General features: G+C 34.9%; 1 long non-coding RNA gene across 1 annotated transcript; it reads right to left on the bottom strand.

Moving 5' to 3' along the window:
- Positions 1-3,383: 3,383 nt before the first annotated feature.
- On the bottom strand, positions 3,384-14,827 carry LOC141492061 (uncharacterized). The gene is made up of 3 exons (XR_012469840.1): positions 14,633-14,827; positions 10,213-10,262; positions 3,384-3,618 (listed from the first exon to the last, which is right to left on the bottom strand). It is a non-coding gene; the product is annotated as an uncharacterized LOC141492061 (long non-coding RNA).
- Between the last annotated feature and the right edge of the window lie 2,465 nt (positions 14,828-17,292).

Raw genomic sequence — 17,292 nt, 5'->3', positions numbered from 1 at the left:
ACAAAAGTTACTTCCATATTTTTCCACTGTTGCCATTGCTGATCGCAACTCCCTCCATTCATACTTCTCCACTACCATGTACTATATTTTCTCTCTCCTTTCACTCTGACTCTGCTGTAGGGTAGCTGAGTGGTACAGCAGACAGATCCCCAGCCCTGGGGCCAAGAGGGCTGGAGCCCCCATACCACCCCTTAAGCCCAGCATCCATCCAGCTCCATGGTCCTGGACAGGCCATACAATCTCAGCCCCTTGCAAGAAGTAAAAAAAAAATGTGTTATATTTGACCACTCTCACCCCATGGTCCATCCTCTACTCCTTCATTCACATCCCCACCCCTTCCCCTGTCCCTCCCTCTCCTTCTTACTCCAGATGTCTATACCCCATTGAGTATATATGCTGTTTCCTCTCCTAGCCATCTCTGATGAGAGCGAAGATTCCCTCATTCCTCCTTGCCTTCCCCCCTTCCATATCATTGCAATAGCTCATTGGAGTAAAGAAAAATTTTATTATATGAAATATCTTGGCCTATTCCCCCTCTCCTTTTTCTTTCTCCCATTACATTTCCCTTTTTTCTATAGACTCTATTTTTACACCAAATTTTATCTTCAAATTCAGCTTTCTCCTGTGCTTCAACTATAAAAGCTCCTTCTACCTGCTCTATTAACTGAGAAGGTTCATATGAGTATTATCAGTGTCATTTTTCTATACAAGAATACATTCAGTTCATCATCATTAAGTCCTTCATATTTTACCCTTCTCTTCCAATCTCTATGCTTCACCTGAGTCCTGTATTTGAAGATCAAACCTTCTGTTCAGCTCTGGCCATTCCAACAGGAACATTTGAAATTCCCCTGGTTTGTTGAAAGTCCATATTGTTCCCTGGAAGAGGACGTTCATTTTTGCTGGGTAGTTGATTCTCAGTTGCATTCTAAGCTCTTTTGCCTTCTGGTATATTATATTCCAAGCCCTCCGAGCTTCCAGTGTAGTTGCTGCTAAATCCCATGAGATCCTGATTGCAGCTCCACAGTATTTGAATTGTGTCCTTCTGGCTGCTTGTAATATTTTCTCTTTGACCTGGGAGTTCTGGAACTTGGCTATAATATTCCTGGGGGTTGGTTTTTTGGGATCTCTTCCTTGGGGGGATCTGTGGATTCTCTCCATTTCTATTTTGTTCTCTGCTTCTAGGATATCAGGGCAATTTTCTGTAGTAATTCTTTGAAAATGACGTCAAAGCTCTCTTCCTGATCATGACTTTCAGATATCCCAATAATTTTTAAATTATCTTTCCTAAATCTGTTTTCCATATCAGTTGTTTTTTTCAATGAGATATTTCACATTTTCTTCTAATTTTTCATTCTTTTGGTTTTGAAGTATTGAGTCCTGATTTCTCGTAAATTCATCAATTTCCCTGAGTTCTATTCTTTGTCTGAAGGATTTGTTCTCCTTAGAGAGGTTTCTTATCTCTTTTTCCATCTGGCCAATTCTGCTTTTTAAAGCATTCTTCTCCTCAATAACTTTTTGAACTGTTTTATCCAATTGACCTAAGCTGGTTTTTAGCATGCTATTTTCTTCAGCATTTTTTTGAATTTCCTTGACTAAGCTGTTGACATCATTTTCATGTTTTTCCTGCCTCTCTCATTTCTTTTCCCAGTTTTTGTTTTAACTCCTTCATTTGATTTTCAAAGTCATTTTTGAGCTCTGTCATAGCCTTAGCCCCATTTCTGTTTTTCTTGGGGTCTTTAGATGCAGGAGCTTGTGCTTCCTCATCTTCAGACTGAGTATTTTGATCCTTCTTGGGCTCACAGGCAAAATATTTCTCAATGGTGTTTCTCTTGTTTCTCTGCTTGCTCATTTTCCCAGCCTAAGCCTATTTTTGGGGTTCTTCCTGAGCTTTTGGGACACTCCCACAAGGATCTCAGTGTGTGAGGTTCTGCCCTCCCTCCTGGTCTGTGAATAACCATAAGTGCCCCCCTCTGCCATGGGACTGAGGTGGGGGGGCCCTGCTGTTCTATGGGGGGGCCTAGACTGTGATCGGGATCTGAGTGTGGTCAGAACCCCAGAGTCCTGTTCCAGGGGTAGATCTCGGCAGTCTCTCTCCACTCCCATCCCTATGTTCAATGGGCTCATGCCCTGGGGGCTCCTGCTTACCTGCTCCACCTGCTCCTGTTTCCTGGATCTAGACTGCCTCCGCTGCTGCTCACTGTGTGCCCTGAGGGCTGGGATTCATGTGCTCACTCTGGCAGAGGTCCCCCCGCTGTTTCCCCAAGTTGTGCCCTGTGCTCCTTGGGGCATACATAGGTCAGGAAACTTTCCCTGCTGTGAGGTGTGGCTCCCAGCACCCTGGGGCTGTCTCTGGGAGGCTGAAGTTCTTTCGCTCTGGTGGGCCACCCCTCTGGCAGGCTGCCCCTCCAACCCAGGGAGCAGATCCTTTCTGCTCTTTTCCAGGTTACCTTGAGTAGGAGAACTGCCTCACTGGGTCCCTCTGTGGGTGCTCTCTCTCAAAATTTTAGTTAGTTCTTAGTTTGTACGTTTTATGAGAGAGCACCTAAGAGAAGATCCTCTCTTGTTGCCATCTTAGCTCCACCCCCACAAGCTGCCCTTTGGTTGTTTTAGAAAAATTGTGATTTGTGTATTTTTATCATTCATTAAAAAAATGAGTTCCAAATTCTTTTCCTGTCATTTCACCTTTTCCCTGTCATTTTTCCCTTTTCCTCCTGTCCTCCCACATTCATTGAGAAAGCAAGCAATATGTTATCAATTATGCATGTGAAATCAGTCAAAACATATGTCCATGTTAACCTTTTGCCAAAAAACACAAGAAAATAAAGTAAAAAATTTATATTTCAATTTGTCCTCTGAGTTCATTGGTTCTCTACTGGAAGTGGATAGTGTCTTTCAACATGAGTCCTTTAGAATTGTCTTTGATCATTGTATTGATCAGAGTAACTAAGTTGTTACTATGTTTATTGCTCTACTAACTTTGCTTACATCATTCTTGCAGTGTATATTCTGAAGCTTTGCCTTTTCATTATTTCAGAGAGGCTTTCTTGATTTGGATGCCTTTCTTGCAGGAACAGATTTTGCAAAGTTTATAAAAAATTGCTGTTCAGCCTCTAGAATTTACCTGAGGGACAGCCAAGCAACTTTGAAAAAGCATTTAATCTTGGTAGTGTTTCTACTCTTAAGATTTGACCTACCTTTTACTGAGACTCAGGCCACTTTTAAATAGAGGGCATACAAGAGTTTAACCAGAAAGAACCTTCAAAATGACATTGTTCCTTGTACCCATGGATTCATGATTAAATAAGAGAAACCAAAACATGATGAGGATATTTGGTAGCCATGGTAACCATACCTACGATTTTCATTATTTTTTTCTGCTTCTGTCTTTTAGCTTAGTCTGTGTAGAATGACTTTAGGCTTATAGTCCTTGAATATACTTTCTCTTGATGGGTTGTTCTATTCATTAACACTTAGGGGAGTGTAAAAATTGTCTTGTTGCTATTATCTCTGCTCACGACTTCTCCAATGGCATCACTGGCAATAATGAGAAGACTCTGTTTTTTGATTTTCAGAACACTTCCCTGGTTGTTTTTTCATTTGATCCTCCCATCTATCCTGTGAGGTGGGAAAGTCAAAGACATCATTATCCCAACTTTACACCCGGGAAAACTGACGATCAGAGATGATAATGACAGAAGTAATTGGGATCAAGGAATTATTAATCTTTTTCTAATGTTATTTTTTAAGGAATTCATCCAAAATACTATATATTAAATTGAAATTCAATAAATATCTTAGTACCTATTTTGTAGAATAAAGTCAAAGATTTTCCACAAATATGAATAAGCCATAATCCTGAATATAGCCATATATATATATATATATATACATATATATATATATATATATATATATATATAATAGGTATACTGGAGTGTAAACATGTGCATGGCAGTCAAATGAAATAAATTTTAAAAAGTAGATTGGAATGAACAAAACTATGGAGAACCTCAAAGGTTATATAGTGTTATACATACACACACACACACACACACACACATACACATATATTTGTGTGTGAATAATCTATAGTCATAAATAAACCTGATATATTAATTATATATTTATATAATTATATTATATGTTAAGGAATATGGATTCATACATGTAAGATATAGTTATAAATATTGCTATATATTTATATAATAGAATTATATATTATATATTAAGAACTATAGCATATTCAGAATGTATATATGCATTTATACAACATGTATCTACATAAATGTGTACACACATATATGTATATTTATAAATAAAATAATATTTGAAGCCCTCCATAGATTTATACCAACCCACTTTTCTTAATTTATTTTACATATGCCTTTCATATATGTTTATACTTCAGCCAGACTGGACTGTAAGCTATTCTCAAATCCATTGAGTGACATTTTTCTCTTCCTTCAATTACACACATATATATATATGTGCATATCTATTTAATAAAATACATATGTGTGCATATATACAGTACATGGTTTATACATAATTTAAATAACTAATATATTAGAACAGATTATAATAGGACAGGTGCATAATACTCATAAAAAGTTCTGTACTTTGACTATAGAAAGGGTAGAGAGTGCTTTCTTTTGGGGTATATGATATTCACAGAACACTGATAGAAATATAATCATGAAACTTGGGTTCAAATCTCAACTCTGCTAATACTCTCTCTGATTTTAACTAGGTCACTTCCCTCCTCTGGCTTTCAAATTCCTTATCTGTAAAATGAGGAGCCTGAACTCGATGAATTCTAGGATCTTTCCCAGATTTCAATTCTATGAGTTGGGTTAAAAATGGAACTAAGCATTTATTGAAGAACTTATGAAAACATTTGGGTACTTAGAACAAAAAAAAAAAAATAAGGTGACTCTGTTCTTACAGAATTCATTGAGCCAAAGATCCAGATAAAGAGAGAGGGACCTCAGAGACCTCCTAGCCCCGCCCCTCCCATTTTATAGATGAGGAAACTGAGAAGACATAAGAAAACATAAGTTGAGTGACTGGCTCAAGATCACACAGTTCCTAAGTATGAGAGGCAGGATTGGAATTCAATTCCTTTGACTGTTTGGTGATTTCCTTGAATCATGCTGTTTCTCAGGCATTTTGCTAGGTGGTTATTGTGACATAAAAAATATAAAGCTAAGGAGAGAAGCTTTTAAAGCATTCTGTAAACTGCCGAAGAAAAAAATATATTTTCAGCTGGGAGGAAATAAGGGAAGACTTCACAGGGAGAATAATAACTGAGGTTAACCTTGAAGGAAGATAAGGATTTGCAAAGAGGTAATGTGGAGGAAGCATATTCAAGACATAGTGTACTGTCTACATGAAAATTAATTTCAGGGTTTGTTTCAATTATTGAATTCAGGGTGAGATCAAACCAGCAGATTGATAGAATTATAGGTTGAGGGCCTTGAATACCAAGCAATTGAATCTGGATCTGATATGTTAGGTATTAGGAAGATACTTTTGATTTTTAAATGCATGATTGATCTGATAAGATGTGTATTAGGATGATTACTTTGATGGTCAGGTAAGTGTAGGATGGATTGCAATGAGATAAGATGAGAAGTGGGAGATAAGTTAGAAGACTAAAGAAATGAATGAGTTAACAAAAAAGTAGTTATTAAAGACTTACTATTGGCAAAACATTGTGCTCAAGTGCTAAGGAAATATATAAATAGTGGAATGGTCCAGGTATAGGTGCTGTCCTTCATGATCAAAGAGGCTCAACATGACATTATTATGTCAAAGTTACTGTAGCTGATCAGATCACTACAACCTTGGTATGTGTCCATAGGTCAGAAACAAGTCTTTTACATTTGCCTCTAAATTTGAACATCTCACATATCTTTTGAGCAATTGCAATTCTGCTTTGTTATAGAGCACAGCACAGTGTCTCCCATATCTTTGATTTGATTCCAAAGTTCTTCAGAGAGATTTTGAGAGAGGCCTCACATTGCTTCTTCTCTCTTCCATGTAAGTAATGAAGACTTTAACAAAGGTCATCACAGTGAGAATGGCAAGAAGGTAAAAGTGTAGTAAAAGTTTTCCAATCAGCCCCTGTCTGTTTCTATTCATGGTATTGTCTCCCAAACATCCAACCTGGCTTGGAATTCTCTTGCAAGCAGCAGCATTATGTGATGAAGAAAGAACATTATTTGGAGTCAAATGATCTGGGTTTAAATCTTGGATATTTAAAATATTGGACTTCAGTTTTTTCATTTGCAAAATGAGGTGGCTTGTAGATGAACTTTCAAATTTTCTATCTGATTCTATCATCTTTGACTCTTCCTTCTCCTTCAGTTTCCATATTGCATTAGATACCAAATCCCATAATTCTATGAAGTATTTTCTAGGACTCATGCCCATCAGTCTGTCATATCTCCCACACATGCTCACATTTTTTCTTCTTTGAGTGCAATATGAGCACAGTGCATTCAATGTACATTGAAAGTCTTGCTGAAATGAAGAAGGAACTCCATTTCTAACTTAATTCAGCATTCCTTTTCTTCTTTCAGTTACATCCCTCTGTCTGATGAGAACATTTCCCTTCAGTCCCCAGAGAGATTACTCTTCTATCTCTTTGATCATGTTAAGTTTTTTTTGAGTGCATCTACTTTTCATTTATAAAGGGAATTAACTTATTTTTATTTTTCTTGTAATCAGAGGAGACTAATTTAAGTAAAGTAAAAACTGATTCCATCCATTTTACATTAGAGTTCCCCAAATAAAAAGAAATCAAAAGAAAAGTATTTATAATCAGATTTGCCACTTCTGGTCCAAGCAAATTTAGATCATAATGAATTCTAGAATCTCATGGGAGTGGTAGGGTCCCTGGAACTATCAGTTTAACCTAGACCCGGACAAAAGTTCTTTCTACAACATACCTCATCAGTTGTTCATTTAGCCTTCACTTAAACATCAAGTGAAGGGGAATTTATGAATCTTATAAGAAATCGTTTCCACTTTTGTATAGCTATAATTAATATATATTTTCCTCAATGTCAACTTCAGTTTGCCCCTTTTTAATTTCTACTCATTGCTCAGGCATAGTTCAACTTTCTGGGATAAAGCTGAACAAATCTTTACCCTCTTTGACCTTAAGAATATTCTGTAAGATGAACCATCTAGAGAAGAAGAATTAAATTTTATTTAATGTAATAAACATTTATTAAGGACCCATTATCTAGCAGGCATTATGCTAAAAGCTGGTGATATAGTTAAGACAAAGAAAGATAGTCCCTTTCCTCAAGGAGTTTAAAGTGCAATGGGAGAAAAACACAAAAGGAAGCTGTAAAGGGAGGGCAGGACCATCATGTTCCTTGAAGTTGAAACTAAACAGAACTGGAGATGAAAAGTGGAGAATTCAGATCCAGTTTCTCAAAAAGGAGAGTTTTTGGAGGACTTTAAAAGTCCATCCTCCGGTTCTTTAATAAGTGAGGAGAGAAGGCTGAGGGAATATTTAGTGTTCAAATTTGAGCTTAGCAGAAAGAAATTGAAATGGTTCATTTCTTCTTGAACTCCTCATATCTCCTTATGTTACTTGCTTGTTTTTGATTTGGAATCAGAAGATATATCAGAAGACAAATACTGGCTATAACTACCTGTCAAACTTCTACTTACTCAATTATGTTTTCAAATCCTCAGGTTTTTCATCTGTACAATGTGTGTGGGGGATTGTACTAGATGATCTTTCCTCTTCCATTTCTATAGTTATGCTTCTATGTTCTTATGATACTAGATGGTCTTTAAAGGCCCTTCCAGCTCTAGCTGTATGATTCTACAATTTCCCCAATTTATTTAGTTTTAGAATAGGAACAGCAGAGCATAGGATGTCAACAAAGAAATGAGGCAAGGAGAAGATGGATAATTACATAATAAGATAGAGGTATAACTGATGGTTATGCTGATATGCTTTGTCTTTGCAATGTCAAGAGAAAGAGTCAGAGAGCTTCACACATTTGGAGCTAACAAATTAGGTAGACTTCCTGTGATGACACAGACAAGAGTTAGGCAGTGGATAGAGTGATGAATTTGGATTTAGGAAGACATGAGGCCATTGCCACAGATTTTCTATTTGTGTGATTCTAGGATACATTTACCTCACCAAGCCTCAATTTTCCTATTTATAAATTGGAAATAATAATAGCACCTAACTCACAGAATTATTGTGAAGGCTGAATATAAAGTGTTTTGCAAACCATAAAGTGTTACTTATGTTAAGTATTATTTTAAAAAATCACTAAGAGATAAACAGAATGGGCAAGAATGCAATGGGTTGTGATACAGACCACTGTAGCAAATATCCACCTCAATGAATTCACAGGTACTTCTGATAATTTGAGCATAAGGTATAGGAAAGAAATATGTCCCATTTTGAAGACTGGATGAAATACCCATATTAAGAATGACTAACGAATTGGACTGACCACTGAAGATTGATGATGGATGTCTGAGGGTCAGGATAGCTATCTCAATGTACTCTGACTCAAGAACTGTTTATGAAAAGATAGTCTCATTCTTTAACATCGTAAAGGAGAATTGAAATCTCACAAAAGTTGGAAAACAAGAAAGTAATTTAAGAGGAAGATATGAGGATTTCTAGAAGAAATGAACTACTGCAACAAATAAAGAGTTCAGCTAAAATGATGGGGAGATAGGGGATGTCGCTTAACTCTGTCATAACCTTCATCCTCAAATAGCATCAGTTGATACTATAGGGAGAATCCCTGAATCTCTGCTATTGGGCAGATTGCAAGCTAGACAGAGCTGCTGCTGTGCCTCTGGAGCTAAAAGGAAAGAGAAATCAGTAAATTCTGTAGCCTTTCTCTTCTGCCTTTTTCTTTCTGCTCTTTGATTATCTTTCTCTATGGAGAGATGAATCTGCTTGGCCAATACTTGTTTGTTAAGAATCTGCTTTATCTTTGGCCAGTTGCTTTTAGCTCATGTGATTGTTTTATTGTATTGATTTCTGTGTATCCATTTGGGGCAAATGGATAATGTGATACCCAGGGAGATAGATTTTCATATCTTCATGGGGGCTCAGAGGTATACTAAAAAGAGCTATTGATTCATAATTCAACTTAACAAATTCAGAGAAACTTCAAGTAAATCCAAACCAAAAACAAAAGCAAACATCCCCTCCAACAACATTTTGTGTGTGATACTGAGATATATCTAGGTAGAAGTATCCTTGGATCCTTTGTTGTTTCTACAGAGGTTAAAGAAACCCAATAACACCACTAACAACAAAATACCTAGCATTTTAAAAGTCTTTTAGGGGTTTGAAAAGGGTTACATGTTATCTCATTAGAGGCATGTGGCAATACTCTTTTCATTTTGCAGATAAGTAAATTGAGAGTGAGAGAAGTTAAATGTCTTGTCCAGCATTCTAGAGGTAAGAATCTGAAACTGATTTCAAACTTGGGTTTTGATTCCAGGTCCAACATTTGAATATCTATGCAACCTAGCTGCCTTCAAGAACTGGAGCTGAAGCTAAAGATGTTTGTGGAAGACAAAGTCATATTTGAAGGAAGGAATTGGGAATATGGGGCAATATCTACATGAGGGAGTATAACTAGTTCTGCTCACCTACCCTTCTACTCCACACTGAAACAAAGGGCTAGATCAGTATCAAAGAAGCTCCACTCACCTGGTAAACCCTGGCTACTAGTTGCAAACAGACCATTCCATCCTGTGATATATTCTCAGCTCTTGGTTAAGGATAAAACTTTAAGGAGCAAGAGCAGAGAAGGATAAGGAAACCAAAAGTGATTGACCTTGCTTTGAAACAATTTGAGGGTTTGATGAGCTCTTTAATGGTACTAAGCTTTCCAATAAGGAAGATAACTATTCATTCTCTCCAATCTCATATTATTGCTGCTTCTTATCATCCAGAGATTCTTAACTTGGGAACATATTTTAATAATTGTACTTCAATATAATTGATTTCCCTTGTAATCTTATATATTTTATGTATTTAAATTATTATTCTGAACAGGAACTCAGAGGCTTTATCAGGGCTCCACGACACAAAAAAGATTAAGCTCTAGTCTAAAGATTTTACATAATTTTAACTTCAATTTAACTTCAATTTTTTCCCCCACCTCTCCCCACCTATTGAAAAAGTAAGATATACAATACCAATTAAAGATATGAAGTCATGCAAAACACATTTCCACATTAGCCATGATCTGAAAAAAAACAAGCAGGAAAAAATAAAGAAAATCTGCTTCAATCTATACTCAGAGTTTCAGTCATTTCTTTACCTGGAGATGAGTAACCTTTTCCATCATTTATTCTTTGGAATTGTGGATCATTGGTTTGTTTTTCACCATTGATTATTTTTTACAATATTGCTTTTTCTGTGTTCTTTGTTCTCCTATGCATTTCACTTGCATCAGTTCATGTCTTTTCCATTTTTCTGGAACTATCCTCTTTTCATTTTTTATGGCACAAAAGCATTCCATCACAATTATATGCCATTCAACCATTCCCAAATTGATATGTATTCAATTTCTAGTTCACAAAAAAGCTGTTATAATTATTTTTTTATATGTCTTTTCCCTTTTTCTTGGACCTAGCAGCAGTATTGTTGGATCAAAGGGTATGCACAGTTTTATAGTCCTTTGACCATAGTACCAAAAAGATCTCCATCAACAGAATATTACTATACCAGTTTTCCCACATCCCCACAGCCTTTGTTATTTTCCTTTTTTGTTATATTAGTCATTCAGGTTGGTATGAGATGACACCTCAGAGTTGTTTCAGTTTGAAATTTCTCTAGTTATTTTTTGTATGACTATTGATAACTTTGATTTATTCTTCTGAAAATTGTTTATACATAATTTTTTGACCTCATCAATTAGAAAATGGCTCTCATTTGCCTAAATTTGACTCAATTTCTCTATACTTTGGAAATGAGATATTTATCAGATAAACTGGTTGTAAAATCTCTCTTCATTTCCTATTTTCCTTCTAATATTAGTTGCATTGGTTTAGTTTGTGAAATCCCCTTTTTATTTAATGATTAATTTTTACCTCCCAAGAGCCTTTTTATCTCTTGTTTGGTCATAAACTCTTCCCCTACCTAAAGATCTGATAGGTAATCATCCAGGATTCCATCATTTCTTTGTGATATCACCTTTTATGTCTAAAGCATATACTACTTTTTAGTTTATCTTTGTCTACAATATGAGATGTTGGACTAAGCCTAATTTCTTTCAGACTACAAGACTACTTTTTTTTGGGGGGCGGGGAGGTTTCAAGGCAATGAGATTAAGTGACTTGAGGCTGGATTTTAACTCAGGTCCTCCTGACTCCAGAACCTGTGGTCTATTCACCTAGCTGCCCTTAAAAGTCTACTTTCCAATCTTACCAGCAGTTTTTGCCAAAAGATGGGGTCTTTGTTATCAAATATTATGTCATTGCTCATTTGCATCAGAATATTATATCCCCAATGTGTTCCCATGTATAATCACTCGCTTTTTATCTAGTACCAAATTGTTTTAATGGTTACTACTTTGTAGTATAGTTTAATATCTTTTTTGCTCCATTTTTAAAAACTGATTTCCTTGATATTCATGACCATTTTTAAAAGCTTCAGATGAATTTGATTATTAATTTTTTCTCTATAAAGTAATTTTTGGGTAGTTTCATTAGCATGACATTTAATAAGCAAAGGAATTTAGATAGCATTGTCATTTTTATTATATTTACTTGGTTCACCTACATGCAATTAATATTTCTCCATTTGTTTAGATCTGTATTTGTATGTTGATTACTTTTAATTGTGTTCATATATATCCTGTCTGTATCTTAGCAGGTGGACTCAAGTATTTTATGTTTTCTGCTGTTATTTTTTTTAAAGAGTATTTTATTTTCCAATTACACATAGAAACAATTTTTAAAATTTTTGAGTTACAAATTCTACCCCTCCCTCATTCTTCTCCCCTCTCCCTGAGATGGTAAACAATTGGATCTCGTTAATCATTGGCAATCATGTAAAATATTAGCATATTATTCATTTTTGTGAAAGAAAACGACCAAAAAAAAAAGTAAATGGAAAATAATATGTTCAGGCTGTTTGCAGATGCCACCAGTTCTTTCTCTGGAGGCAGATAGCCTTTTATATCATGAGTTCTATGGTATTGTCTTGAATCATTGTATTGCTGAGAATAGCTAAGTCATTCACAGTTGTTCATTGTACAATATTGCTATTTTTGCATAGAACATTCTCTTTCTTCTCTGCAGAGGTTTTTCTTTCTATCTTTTCCTGCTAGTTTTTTTTGTTAAAATATAGACATACTCATGATTTGTATGGGTTTATTTTATATGCTGCAATGTTGCTAAAGTTGTTAGCTATTTCAATTATATTTTTTTATCATCTAAGTATACTACATATCATTTGATGAAAGTGATAGTTTTGTTTTCACTTTACCTATACTTATTCTTTCAATTTCTTTTTCTTATCTTAATGCTATGGCTAGCATTTCTAGTATGTTAGTGAATAATAATGATGATGTTGGACATCCTTGCTTTACCCCAATCTTATTGGAAAGACTTTTAACTTAGCCCCATTACAGATAATGCTTTTTCTTGGTTTTATATAGATACTACATTTCATTTTTAAGAAAAGTTCCTTTGATTCCTCTTCTATCTAGTTTTTTTTTTAATAGGAATGGGTATAATATTTTGTCAAAAGATTTTTCTTGCATCTATTGATTTTTTATTTTTGTTACCTATATGGATAAGTTCTGTGGTTTATCCATTTAATAGTATATCATATGAATCACTCATATTTTTCATTCTGCTCCCTGCTCCTTTCCCCTTTTTGAGGGATTATGTATGTTATTTAGGCAGTTATACAATGTTTTCAAGGTTGGTGCAAACAGGAATAGCTGGAAGACTTCAAATTCTAGCAGGAATCATTCTTCCTTTTGAACTTCATACTGGAAATCTTCCCTGACATATGCAAACACTATAGGTTCCCTGTTTTATGCATTGCTTGATAGAGGATTATGAGATAAAAGTTATCTCTCATATTATTTCTTTTAAAGGAACTTGTATGGTTTTGATATATACCAAGGAGGCACTTCATTGGTGGGAGAGAAGATTATGCTTGACCTAGGGCAAAAGATTTTTAATAGTCAGAGAATATTAGGAACTTTTATTCTTTTCACTCAATTATATGACTATAAATATGTGGGCAGCTGTGGAGCATCATATTGAAAATTTTTCATATTTTCTTAAGTTTACACTACACTTGGTTATTTATTATTATAGTTATTTTAGATATGTCCAACTCTTTGTGAGCTCATTTGGGATTTTTTTTTTGGCAAAGACATTCCCAGATCACCCAGTTAATGTGTCTGAGGCAAGATTTGAACTCAGAAAGATGAATCTTACTGATTTCAGACTTGGTATTCTATCCACTGTGCCACCTAACTGTCCCATAGCCTAGATAGATTCTGAAAAAAATTTTGTAGACATGAGACAGTAGGCATATAGGTACATACTTATTGATGTTCTCTTGATTTTCTTTTTTTGTAAAATAATATCTAAGATTTTTTACTATATTTTTAATACAATGAAAAAAAGGGGAAAAAAGGGGGATATAAAGAAATAATCATTTGTTACTTATCAAATGCCAGCCACTGTGCTAAACACTTCACAAATATTATCTTATTTGAGTCTAATTCTTATCCTTAAATGTAGCTGTTTTTTTTTGACTCCCATTTTGTAGCTGAAGAAACTGAGGCAGACAGATATTGTCAGTTGCCCAGGGTCACATAGCAAATATGTGTTTGAGGTGACACTGGAACTCAAGTCTTCCTGACTCTAGGTCCAGTACCCTATCCTCTTTTCCACATAGCTGCCTAGAAGCGTAGTCAGTGTTGGGCTTGTACTCAAGTAGATGTGATTTTGGGGCAACTAGGTGGTACAGTGGAAAGGGTGACAGACCTGGAGACAGGAAGACTCTTTTTCCTGAGTTCAAATCTAGCCTCAAACACTTGATAGCTGAGTGACTCAGCAAAGTCTTGTTTGCCTCAGTTTCCTTATCTGTGAAATGATTAAAAGAAGTAAATGGCAATTTTGTTTGCCTTAGTTTCCTCATTAGTAAAATGAACTGGAGAAGTCAATGGCAAGTCATTACAATATCTTTTCCAAAAAAAAAAAAACCCAAATGGATACACAAAGAATTGGATACAACTGAACAAAAAAAAGACCTAGGTTTAAATCTTATTTCTGATACTAATTAGTTGGATTTGGGGGGGTCAATTTCTTTACTTATTTTTCTCTCCAAGGAGAACCTTTACCTATTCTTCCCTTTATGTGCAACCTTTTTTTTTTGTCATTTAGTTTAATTCATAGAAAGAACATTGGCTGATAAAATGTTGTTTCTCCTGAAGCATCTCCACTCCTTGGGCAGCAGACAAAGATCTCAAATATAGAATAACAATAGCTAAACTCATTTTTACAGATTGTCTACCTTTGTGATTTTTCATTTAATCAACTGCTATTGATTATGCAAATTATACAAAATAAGAATGTGGTTTTTTACCTTAAAGTACTCTGGTCTTTTTTCTCCATTTCTGGTTAATTCTGTCTCACAAGCAGGAACTCCCCCCATGCCCTGCAGAGGCAGAAGAAGGCTTAGACAATGCTTAGGTCCATCATTTTATTCCTTTTTTTTTTTTCTGTGTTTCAAAGGTTGTTGTAGACAATTTATCACTGGGTGACTAATTATTGGTGAAAACTTCTCTGTACTTAGGAAAAGAGGAGAATGAAAAAGAGGAAAAGAAGGAAGAAGGTAGACAATGTTAATAACTCAGATTTTTATGAAGCTTTTATGTTTATAAAGTAATTTCTTCCCAACTCTGCATAGGAAAACAGACACAATATGGTTTGATTTTAAAAAAAAAATTGGTTAGATTATAGACCCCACACAACTATTACCTCTATACTGAATATCAACATACAATAAATTCCTGGTTCTGCTTAGGGAATGGTCTTATCAATACTATTACTCTAAAAAATGCAAATTGTTCCTTTTTTGTTAAGAAGCCTGTATTTTGAACAATTCATTTTTGCTTGATTCCCAAGTAGGTACATTACTGTGGTATGAGAGTATAAATAATAAGAAACAATAAAGAATTCTACTTATAAAGTTCCTTCCCACTTTGGCTGGCAATTTTATATCTCTAAATAAAAGGCATGTAGATATATTTTTCTAACACATTTTCTTTTCCGCAAATCACTTTGCAAATCTTAAAAAAAAACATATGAATGAGAAATGATTGTGATCATCATTCTTGGGTACAGTAGGAGCAGTCTAAAATGTGAATTTCTTCTTTAAAAATCTCTCTTCTACAATGGAGCAGTTATACTGCAGTTTGCATCATTAGTCACATTTTCTGGTGGCCTATACTCAGTTTTGGGTTTTTTTTTTTAGTTGTTTCCTATAAGACTATCATATTTCTTATTAAAGAGCACTTTTAGATATTGTGCTAAATAGAATAACATTGAAACCTTTCATGGAGTCTTGGATGGAGCATTGAGTTCAGAAAAAGAAGATATGGTAGCCTTGTGCTATTTATCTTCTGGAGATTTGATCTTCTCATTTGCCATCTGAGGTAGTTAGATTAAGTGAGCTTTGAGGGCTTACCTTGCACACTTAACTAGCTTCATGACTAGTTTCATCTAACTTTATAGATTCTTTTTTTCTTCATCTATAAAATGGGGTTAACCTAGGAATGTGAGGAAATTGTTTTGAGAATATAAGGACATTATTTATTAGTGTGAACTGTGAGAATTCTTCTCTTCATTCTTTTTCTTCTTCCGCTTGCAAATCTGATCTAAAGGTCTTTAAGTGAAAAAAGATGGGGGAGGAAGAGTGCTGCCTGTGCATATCCTTAAAGCCAAATAATATAATAGAATTGCTATAGAAGAAAGAAGAGTAGTTGAGATTCCTGGAAATGCATAGAAGAGAAACCCAAGAAAGGAGTCAACAATAAAAACCATGACCTCCAATATCTGTATAATGGTCCAAAGCTCAGTCAATATACAAGAGGAGCTAGAGGATATAAGGGAGAAAATAAAAAAATTAAATTTTGATTCAGTCTTACTTTATTTTCAGTTTTTAATTCTTCTTTCTTCTCCCTCTTTCCAACCTGTTGAGAATATTAGAAAAGTAAAGCCTACTTTAAAATACACACAAACACACACACACACACACACACACACACACACACACACAGAGTCAAGGAAAACAATTCTGGCTAAATCAGTCATACCCAACATATTTTATTTTAATAAATATGTAAATGAATGAATGAATGAATAAATAAATAAATATAGACTTCAGTCTGCACTCTGGGTCTCTATTTCAAGTGGATGACATGTTTGATGATGAGTCCTCTGAAACTGTTGTTGGTTTCATTGTTAAAGTTTCTTGTCTTTACAATATTGTCATGATTTTCTATAAGTTACATTGTTCTGGTTCTGTTCACTTCAGCAAGAGTGTTTTGATTGAGATTGGTGGGATGAAAGCTATGACTAGACTATAATTTGGGTAAGCAAATAGTTTAAAAAAGGTGGGGGTAGCATTGTACATTAAAATTTTATGCAAAAAAAAGGGAAGTTTGATGAGATTGTTTAAGTGACGATCAAAAAGAGGGAAAAATGGAATCAGTTTTGAAACTGGATTATACCATTGATTACCTGTACAGGAAGAACATATGAGGAATATGGGAAACAGATAACAAACCTGGCATAGAGGTAGAATATTAATGAAGGGGAACTTCAATTATGTAGATCTTGGAAGCAATCCTGAACCTAATTAGAAGAAAATAGCTTCTAGGAATAGGGAGATGATAATTCTACTGTACTTTGCCCTCAGCTGACTTCATTAGAATACTGTATTTAGTTCCCACAATTTAAGAATAATAATAGCCAATATTTACATAGATCTTATTATGTGCTCTATGTGCAAGCTGTTTTATACATTTCATCTCATTTGATCCACATAACAACTCTGGTAGTAAGGATATCATTATTCCCATTTTACAGATAAGGAAATTGAGGCAAACAGGGTTTAATGACTTGTCCAGTGTCATATATCTTTTAAGTATCTGAGGCCAGATTTGGACTCAGGTTTTCCTGTCCCAGACACTACCTAATTGCCTAGTATTGAAAACTAGAGTGTTCAGAGGAGGCAACCAA

The sequence above is a fragment of the Macrotis lagotis genome, chromosome 6 (assembly GCF_037893015.1).
Source record: "Macrotis lagotis isolate mMagLag1 chromosome 6, bilby.v1.9.chrom.fasta, whole genome shotgun sequence".
In the NCBI taxonomy this organism is placed as follows: Eukaryota; Metazoa; Chordata; class Mammalia; order Peramelemorphia; family Peramelidae; genus Macrotis; species Macrotis lagotis.
Note: the sequence above shows the minus strand (reverse complement) of the source record. Positions and strands in the feature narration are given on the sequence as shown.